Below are 10,924 nucleotides of genomic sequence, written 5' to 3' on the forward strand. Positions count from 1 at the left end.
TACACACAGGCAGCTGCACACATTTGCATGTGTACTGTACACGCACACAAATATGTACATATACCAACAAACAAAAGACATCAAAGCATTCATGGAAATGAAGGGCACTGTGGCTGCTTTTCTGCCAGGCTGAGCAGTGGTTGAAGACAAGCCTTGTGCCAGGACAAGCTTAGGACAAGACAAAATGCAGCAGAATTAAAGTCCGTGAAGAGAAATATTAATATAGACTTAAGTATGTCAGTGGCCTTATTCACTCCTAGACTCTGAATGCTGCAATACCATCTGCCAAGTCATTTGTTCAATAATAGCACAACTGTTATAGAGTAACCAACCCCTTTCTGATAAGATTTGAAACCTGTTCCACAGGAGGGAATTTCAGACCTCGTACTGTAATCCTGGTCAAAAGGGCATGGCTAGGGAGGTCATAGGCCCTATGTTGTTATTTTTCTAAATGGTCATGCTTTCCAAGTGCTGCTCTCAAACTTGGACAGAAAAGCTTCTTCTTGCAATGGGCAGCAGTCAACAGAAATATACATAACTCTTCAAAGTGTTGAAAACAGGGACTGAGGGCCCACTTGTAATTATGACATTTATTCCAAACACTTCCAAACACACACACACACACACACACACACACACACACACACACACATCAAGGCTCAGGGAACATCATGGAAAAGGAAGCAGAAAGAACGCAAGATCAGAAGGTGGGGAGGAACGCTGTACAATGCTGTCTTCTGGACGTGACATGGCTGTCCTGCCACTCACAAATCCACACAACTGGGAGTATATACACAAGATCAAGTCAGGCAAAATTCTGGCATAGATAGGGAAGATGAGCCCCAGTTTCTGGGGGAAACAGAATCATACATTTTTGAGGCTGTCCACTAATAAGATTTGCATGCTCCAGTGGATGACCCTACACTCATGCACATATGGGCAGTATTAACTGGACTTAGTGCGTTACTATTTCATTTCAAGAAGAAGAAAACATAAATTTGGGAGGTGGATACGTTGAGAAGAGATAAGATAAGCTGGAAGGAGGAGGAGGAGGTATACGTCATTGTATACATAAATGAAATTCTCAAGAGTAAAGAAAAAATAGAAAAAGAAAGGTTAGATACATTCAGCTGTGAACATGAGTTGTGGCACATTTTCATCATCCATTCATGTTTACGTAAATTAGTTTTATTTAGTAGATGGGATTTTACAGAACTTTCTGGGGTGCTTTTAAAAGTTAAAGGTGATAAGAGAAAAGCATATGTCAAAAAAGACCAAAGAAATCCTTATATAGATCAAAAGGAAATCGAGACATATGTTCACTATATGTGAACATAGTTCATTATCTTGTTTATAATATTTTCTTGATTTTTATTCACAAACGTGAGGAGTCTTTTCTCTCCCAATGTCCCCTCTGTTTTCCAGACCTTTGTACCCTGCCTTAAGAGAGACTAAAGTCAAGAAAGACATAATTCAAGTCATGTAAATCGAAACCCAAGCAGAAACGCAAGTGTGGGGCAAAGAATAAAAAGCAGAGCCCATCATTCCAAAACTTGAAAAAATTTAACACTCGATAGGAATATCAAAAAGATGAAGAAAAGCAAATAGAACCAAAGATATTAATGCGTTGACTAACCATAGGGACACATTCTGTGATTTACATGACTTAATTTTACCACTGCCGGAATGTCATTGACACACATGTAAAGCTAACATTATGTCATTAGGTGACACAATCTTACTGGACTATGGAGATAGATGTGGTCTATTTTTGACCAGGTATCATTGTGTGGCACATGATTTTGAACAATTTAAATAATGAAAGGATCTTTCAAAATTAAAAACTGGTATAAAACCACAGATGTGGGAAGATCAGAAGATAACAGGAAAAGAAACCACATATATAAATCCAGACCCCAGTGTATCGGACCTGCACCGCAGAATACTTAAGGGGAAACAGTCTGGAAAGGACAGCGGGAAGAAAACCACATCACCCATAAGGAAATCGCATCGCTACCTCACGTAAGCAAGCAGACTTCTAGTCAGAACTGAGGGAGAACAGGAAGGGCACAGAGCAAAATACTGAAATTGTCGAAGGAAAAACAAAACATTAAAATCCTCTTTCAAGCACATTAAACATGAAAGAGAAATGTAAAAACAAGGAAACAAAGACAAAGCTGAGATGGTCTGGTGCTTTCAAGAAATGTTAGAAGACTTCTTCAGGGAAAAAGAAAATGTTACAGACCAGAAGGCTGGAGAAATGTAAGGAGAGGAAAGAAAAGTATGAAGGAAAAATATTTTATTATTTTAGACTTAACTAAGAACTGAGGAAAAACTGAATATAATAAAACAACACATTGGGTGAACTTAACGACAAGTTAGGTCAACGGGAAATTTGTAAAACAAAGAAGGGAGAATTGAGCGTATGCACTAAACATGAAGTCAAAAAATATTTTCCTTATTATTTTTTATTTTATGTGTATGAGTGTTATGCCTGCACGTAGGTAAGTGCACCTGTGTCATGCAGTCCCCTCGGAGGGCAGAAGAGGCTGTCAGATCCCCTGGAACTGGAGCTACAGGCAGTTGTTAGCTGCCACGTGGGTGCTGGGATTCGAACCCGGGTCTTCTGCCAGAGCAGCCAGTGTTCTTAACCCTGAACGACTTCTCCAGCCCCCATGATCTGTCATTTTAAAGCAGATATAGATTACTGAAATGTTTGTATTGCAAATTGAAATTTGTTTTTTTAAAATGCATATTTATTAAAAGGGAAAATAAAATGGAATAATGTGAACTATTCAATTGTAGATTTCAAAAAGGTAGAAAAATGAAAAAAGAAATAGATGTACCAGAAAGAAAAGTTATGAATATAGTGACTCTTCATCAAATTTTATAAAAATCACTTTATATGTGAATTACTAAATGTACCAGTTAGAAATCAGAGATTATCAGAAGCCTCAAATTGTGACCCAGTTCTTCCCTGTCTCCAAGTAACACACCTCTGCAGAGGCAGAGACACCATGGTAACACCGGTCAGGTCAGAGTGAAGTTGGAGTTACAGCAGACGAAGTGGATTTCATAGCAGAGGAAATGATCAGAGCTGAAGAAGGCCTTCCATAATTAGAACGGTGGCAATTTTCCAAGAGTTTAGTGCTTTGTTTGGCCAACAAGCACAGGGAGATGAACTGCTGTTCCCCAAATGCTCAGAATTCAAAAGAAATAAAATCATACCCGTAGAAAAAAGTACTTTAAGCAATGGGATGGCATCTCGTACACATTAAAGTGCTCTAAGGAAAACCAAGCAAAGATAGCAGGGCCTGGTGGCACACCCCTTTGGATCAATATGCAGTAGGCAGAGGCAGGCAGAGAGCTGTGGGTTTGAGGACAGTCTGGTCTACACAGTGAGTTCCAGGCCAGTAGGGGCTCCATAGTAAAACCCTGTCTCCAAAAGAAAAATAAGGGCTGGAGAGCTGGCTCAGAGGTTAAGAGCACTGGTAGTTTTTTTCAGAAGACCTGGATTCAAATCCCAGCACCCACATGGCTTTTAGCAACTGTCTGTAACCCCAGGTCCAGGAGATCTAACACTCTCTTCTGTCCTTCAGGGGGCATCACAGGGCAAAAGTTCACTTATACACACACAGGCATTACACATCTACACATAAAAATAAATTAAAAAAAATAACTTTCTTAAAAAAAAAAAAAAGAAAAACAAAACAAAAAACAAGTGAAACCCCTGACTTGCTGCAAGGGACAAGTCAAGGGCTTTCTTTCCCCGTGGGAATGCAAAACACTACAGCCTCTTTGAGGGACATTGCTGAAATTCCATACAAATTTGAACACATTTTACAATATTTTCAAGAAACAGTAGTATAACTTTCCTCAGTATAGCAAGAAACATTCCTCAGTATAACATTCCTCAGTATAACTCAGAATAACTTAGGAAAATACCCAAGTTATTCAAAAAAGTTACAAAAATCTATACACGAAATCTAATGGCAGCTTTAACCAAAGGGGCCCAAAGTAGAGCAACCAAGATGTCCTTCAGTAAGCAACTATTTTCCACAGTCAAGAAAGTGAATTAGAGTAGGGTATGGAAAGCCCAGATGGAAACCTACTCTCTTGTAACCAAATTAAAAATAATTTATATGTTTGTGGTATTTGAAAAGAGACAGATACCCTACAGGGATGGAAAAAGCTACTCCTAGAAGCTGCAGGTCATTAAAGAAAAATCTCAGTGATGGGGAATTGCTGGTCAAGCAAGCCCCAGAGACCCCCAATGTATATGTTCTTGCCATCCCTCTTGGCCACTCACAACTGTATAGTAAGACCCTATTGCTGAAAACATCACATACCCTTGTTGCAAGATACAGAGAAATCAAACTGGAATTTAGCTGGAAAGTTATTTCTGCTGTGAACCTGGTCAAAGAGCTGGAGGTCTAAGACTTGGGAATATATTAGGAGAAGCAGCTGTTAGAGTGCAAGGCTGGGGGAAAGGGCTGTGAATCGCCATCTGCTGGACACGATAGTCATTGCAAGCATGACCTCACAGCAGCTGTGGATGCCTGCACTGAGTCGTGCAGTAATAGTCAGGCATGGATGGAGGAGGGGCTCAGAGGCCCTCATCTCTGCTAAACCTTTTGCTACTGCAAGAGTCAAAGAGATAGTACTCCTTGACTTCAACGGTGTGCCCTCTGGGGATCCCAGCAGACTCCACTGGTCATACATCTGGCCCTGGCTAAAGGAAATGGGTCGCAAAACAAAACTGAAAGTCATGAATCTGGGAACTGGACTGATAGGGAAGGGAAGGTTGATTGAGATGGGAGGGAGATAAAAGAGGAGAGAGAGTGATCAGAATGTACTATACATGTATGAAAATGTCAAAACAAAATTTTACAGAAAGGAAACTATATATGAAGGCATAGAAACACATGAGTCAGACTTAAATTCATGGTGTTAAATGTATGGGGTTCATGCATTTGGGGCATCACTCAAAGAGACAACCCACAAGCAAATTCCACTGGTAAAACATGGACGGGTTTTGATAATGAGCCCTACATGGTGACGCTTTCAGGACGTCGGTGAAGTGGCACCCATCTGGAGGGGAGAAGGGGAGAGCCCTGGATCTCTCTGGGTGAGACTCAAAGAGTAGCATCTGGATAGGGGCTTTTAAGTACCAGGCCCTGTCTCATCCATGGAGAACAGCTGTTGCACTGAACTTTATGCAACATGCTAAGGAAGTAGGCTATCAGTGTCAAGAATTCTTTTTGCTTAGCTTATTTAAATTGTACTGGATGTAGAAAAAGGTGAGTGTGGTGCTGGAAGACTTTTGAGCTTAGGAGTCGCAGCCTGTTGTACTGGAGGACTAACACCCAAAAAGCCAACACAAAGAGGCATGGATGGCTCCCTTGCATAAGTTATAGAAGTTATAGAGTTATAGAAGTTAAGATTTAAAGGCTGCTCGCTGCATGATCACTCCACGAGTTCTTTTCACTTTGTTTTTAATTTTAATTATATGTATATGTGTGTGTTTATGTGTGGGTATGTGTAGGTGAGTGCAGGTGCTCTTGGAAACCAGAGATGTCAGATCCCCTATAAGCTAGAGTTGTACATAGCTGGGAACCAGCTGACTTGGTTGCTGGGAATTGGACTGGGATCATCTGGAAAGGCAGAAAGTGGTCTTAACTGTGGAGCCATCATGCCAGCCCTCCATAGTATCTTTTCAAAGGTAAGGCCAGAGACTGTCATTATTATGTGTTGTCATAATCCTGGGGAAAGAGTGGAGGAGAAAAGCACTAGGAGTATTTTGTCCTTTGTTTTTCTTTTTTCTTTTTTCTTTTTTTTTCTGGAGCTGAGGACAGAACCCAGGGCCCTGTGCTTGCTAGGCAAGCGCTCTATCAGTGAGCTAAATCCCCAGCCCCTGAACTAGGAATATTTTAAGAGAGAAAAAAAATATATATGTGTGGTTCTGTGGATACGTCAGTTTGTCAAAATCTATCAGCTTTATACATAAAACTTAAACTTTAGAGCTGGGCATGGTGGCACATGCCTGTAGTCCCAGCACTTGGGAGGCAGACTTTATACATAAAACTTAAACTTTAGAGCTGGGCATGGTGGCACAGGCAGGCAGATCTTTGTGAGTTCAAGGCCAGCCGGGTCCACATAGTGAGTTCCAGGACAGCTGTGGCTATAGGGAGACCCTGTCTCAAAAAGACCAAAAATAAAATTAAACTTTAAAGCATGAAAATAAGAAAAAATTCACCCAAGAGCTCAGCTACTACTGGATGGAATAAAGAATGTGATAAAACGTTTTAACTACTGTAATGTGTGGGGCTACATTTCTGAATGAGGCATGAAAGGGGTTACCTATTAAAGTGGTTTTGAAAATGAACGGAGTTTGAAATGAAGATGACGGAATCACTACCACATAGTTGATAGTGTTTCTCACCAGGACTCAGGTGCACAGTCCCGGCATCCATTTGTGTACCCTGAAAGTGGGAAATATATACATGGTGGTGGGTTGTGGGGCAGGTTTCCCGTGAACTGTGAAGAAAAGTACAAGGGAAACTACTGTAGTTTAGTGGATGTTGAATTTGTATGACTGCTCACATCCCACAAAATAGATACTACTACAAACTCCAATTAACAGTGAAAGGAGTCTGTTTTCGCACAGAAGGCAGTTTTTCTAGAGGCACGCGTAATGACTTTCTGGACTGTTGATGTAGCAAGGCAATGCCAAGACACAAACTCAAACCTAGGCAGAATGCGACCCTGAGGAGGGGAAGATGTAAGAGAGTGATGATAAAAAGTTAATACTCTTTTCTCATTTAAACTACATAAATCACATCAGAAGGACTACGAACAATGGGATACATTTGAACATATTCACACGCCAATAGCCATATGCCCCCCCACCCCACGGCAGAAATAAAATTAACTTGGCAAACATATTTAAAATGTAATAATTATTTGAAATCTTTGGAAATTATTCTGAGGACATACAACAAATAAACATTCATTCAAGAAGAGCGAAGGACCATTCATGAATGTGATAACAGCTGGATATATGCCAGCATCCTCCTTTAGACCCACCCCATACCTTGTCTCTGTAATTTGGACATTTGACTCTACTCCAAAAAAGATTGCCTCAAACCTCATGCCTCTCCTACTTCAGCTTCCAGGTTAGTACTTCTCGTTCAGCCCAAGATGCGTAGATCACTGACATTCCTTCTCCTCTTTATCCTTTTCACATCTTATGCCCTGACTGGGGGAATCCAAAAACACTGAAGCTCTGTCTGCCATCTGAGCCATACTTTTAGGATGAAAACTGGACCTAAGGTACTGCCTATCTGAGGCAGTCTGTAGCAAAGGCCCTCAATCACCCTAATGCCAGGACATCTGTAGAGTGCACATTAAATGCTGTTACAAGCAAACCAGGGAATTGGGCACCCCAAAACTTCATAGTACATGGTACTGTTCTGGGAAAAGCTAGCCAATTTTGCATCCTGATCTCCTGTTGTCCAGATGTTCTGCCCAGGTAAAAAGACATGAAGAAGAAGAAATCCAGAACTGTCTAAGGGGCCAAATTTATTTGGATAACAGAAAGAATTCCTTCTATAATGGACCATGTAAAACACAAAGGAAAGGACAAGATCAGTTAAGAAGGGACCGTCAGCTTCATGACACTGCCAGCAATATGCTAAATGAACAGTGTCTTACCAGGGATAACCTGACACAGACAAGTAGATATTCCATTGAGATCAAAGCTGTCGGGATAGGTAAAGCCGATGTAGGGATGTAGATAACAGGCTGTGTGCACTCAAGAGCAAGCAGAATGGAGAGATGTAGAATTATAAGCATTGTCCAAGTCATGCCAGACTCCAATATAGAACAAAATAGTGTAGACACAAGAGGCTTAAGTTCAGCTTTTACCAAAATCTGATTAAATAATATGATGTTTAGACTAAACAGTTAACTCCTATTATTATAAAAAAGAAGGAAAAAAGGAAAGAAAAGGAGAAGAAAACATGTGTTTGAGAAAACAGATATACGGATGTTCATAATTGTATCATTCCTAATAGTCAAAAAGGGTAAAGTATCCAAATGTCCATTCATTAATGAACCGTTAAGATACCGCATGAAAAAGAAAGGATGGGCTAAGCATGCAATGTCATGGGCAAACATCAAATACAAGTTCCAAGTGAAAGACACTAGCAACGAAAAGAACAAATATTGTATGGTTTTATTTATGTAAAATATCTACACAGAAGTTAAGAGTTTTCCATCTCCAAGTCTGTCAAATTGGTATAGTGATTATCAAGTTGAAATCCGTAGGAATCACTTGATTTAAAAAGAGCCATTTTGTTTCTTTCTAAAAGCAACAAGGCATAGGACTCTTCAGGGGATGGTGGCCTTTAAATACCCAAGATTCAAAAGTCTTAATCAGCAAAGATGGGCAGCTGGGACTAGAATGGACCTGACCAGCACACTCGCTGGAGCAACCCCTCTTCCACGTGCTCTGCCATGCCCTACACTACCACACTCCACGGAGTGACGCGTCTATGACTTACAGCCTTGGTTCTGAAACCTGCTTTGACACCCTTCCCAATTATTGCTTGATGAGGGGCTGGAGAGATCAGTCAGTAGTTAAGAGCACTTGCTGCTGTTGCAGAGGACTTGGGTAAGGTTCTCAGCACCCACAGAGTGGCTAACCGCCATCCATATCTGAGGTTCCAAGAGATTCAACACCCTCATCTTCTGACTTCCATAAGAAGGGCATGCACATAGTACATTTAGATGCAGGAAAACACTCATACACATAAAATAAATGAATAATAACATAATAAAAGAAAAAAATTGCTCTTTAAAAACTATGAAGGCATTATATAGGCATTGGTCTCTTTTTGCATTTGTTTATGTATTCATTTATTGTGCGTGTGTCTGTGTGTCTGTATGCACATGTGCGTGTGTGTTTATGCCTAGGACCATGTCATAATGCAGGTATGGAAGTTAGAAGACAACTAGTGCGAGTTGGTTTTCTCCTCCTGGGATCAAAGTCATGTGGCCAAGCTTTAAGACAACTTCTACTCACTGAGCCATCTCCCATGCCCAACTCTAGTCATTCACATAACAGCTATAACTGGAGAGGTGAATTAGGTCCTTGTTATTATGACAAAATAGCAAAAGCAACAAGGTGAGAGGCTCATTTTGACTCAGTTTCAGGCATGCCAGTTCATGGGTGCTTAGCCCTGTGGCAGCAGAGTACACGAGGGAATGCAAGCTGTTCACCTCAGGAAAGCAGAGAAGAGAGACAGACACAGAAGTGAGTGGGATGCAAGTATTACCCCTCAAAGACACACCATCAATGACTAACTTCCTCCACACTACAGCCTACCTCCTGACATTTCCACCATCTCCCAGTAACACCACAGGCTGATCACAAGCTATTAACACCGAGGCTTTGGGAACACTACAAAGGCATATCAACAAGTCACTAGTAACAGTTACCTAGGACTGGTACCTTGGAAGTTAAAGGATCAGTTTGTTAAGTAAAATTTATCCTTCTTTTGATGTGTAATCATTACTGTCCAAGAGGCTTAGTCTTCATTTTTCTATAGTCTCATTTTTCCTCTTTGAGTTCCTCTGTAATAATAAAATCTCAAAACAGAGTTGTGTGTTTTTTCTTAATAATCCCTAAGTCCTTGTGCAATATCATGCTTTATCCAGTATAACGGAGTCTCCGGAATTCTGGTTTCAAGATGTTTATTTAACTCTAGTTACAATAAATTCCTGTAGATGTTCAGGTTTTCATTCCATTAGCATGGTGCTATGTTGAATATAACTAAATAAACTACCTAACTAAACGTCAGAGCCCAGAAATCTTATTAGAAATTTTTATTTGAATCTTCAGAAAAATTACATCTAGGGGTTTTCTCAAAGCAATCAGCTTTAAAAACCAGTTCTCCTGACAAGCAGAGACATCTGAACTCTCTAGAAATGCTGTCACATCCCCACAAAAGTATTTTCCTCCTGATAAGACACAGACGTCCTCCTACGAACACCCCAAAACTAAAAAACCTTAGCCAATATTTGTCTCATTGATTTTTATTATTAAAATAATAGTTCTATGTGCTCTTCACAATATAAAATATATAATGTTGGGTTCATTTCTTCCATATCACCAAAGCTTCTAATAGGTCATTCATCTCACTCGCCCCATGATTTCTCTTGCTGACATTTTCACACGTTTCTCTCTCTCTCTCTCTCTCTCTCTCTCTCTCTGTCTCTCTCTCTCTCTGTCTCTCTCTCTCTCAAATATGAACAGACATATGCATACACAGGTACATGTACATGCACACACATACCTTTATTTCAAACATCAGTACCATGAACCCTGCTAAGAATATTACTTTGTTTGCTTTACCAAATATACGTTTAAAGTTAATCATGATATTTGACTTTTTGAAAGTCCGAGCTATATGAACATATCATATCTTATGATGCAGTGCAAAACTAGTTCTCCCTTGATATTAAATACATTGTTTTCTTATGGTAGGCAGTAAGAATTATCCTAGGTATTCCTTTTTGAAAAATATTTTACTATTTTTTTATTTTTATGTGTATGAGTGTATTGCCCTCATGTATGTGAGTGCACCTGTGTCATGCAATGCTTCGGAGGTCAGAAGAGGGTATCAGATTCCCCTGGAACTGGAGATAAGGACGGTTCGTAGCAGCCATGTGGGTGTTGGGAATCGAACCCAGGTCCTCTGCAAGAGCAGTCAGTGCTCTTAACCCCTGAGCCATCTTTTCATGCCCAGGTATTACTTTAAAAAAAAAATACAGTGTTCATGGGTACTTTCAGGAAAAATAAGTGTTTTGAACTTGATTAAAATTAAGGTAAAATTAAGTCATGAGCCGGGCATGGTGGCCC

This window comes from Nannospalax galili, unplaced genomic scaffold, assembly GCF_000622305.1.
Source record: "Nannospalax galili isolate Female #2095 unplaced genomic scaffold, S.galili_v1.0 scaffold906, whole genome shotgun sequence".
Taxonomy (NCBI): Eukaryota; Metazoa; Chordata; class Mammalia; order Rodentia; family Spalacidae; genus Nannospalax; species Nannospalax galili.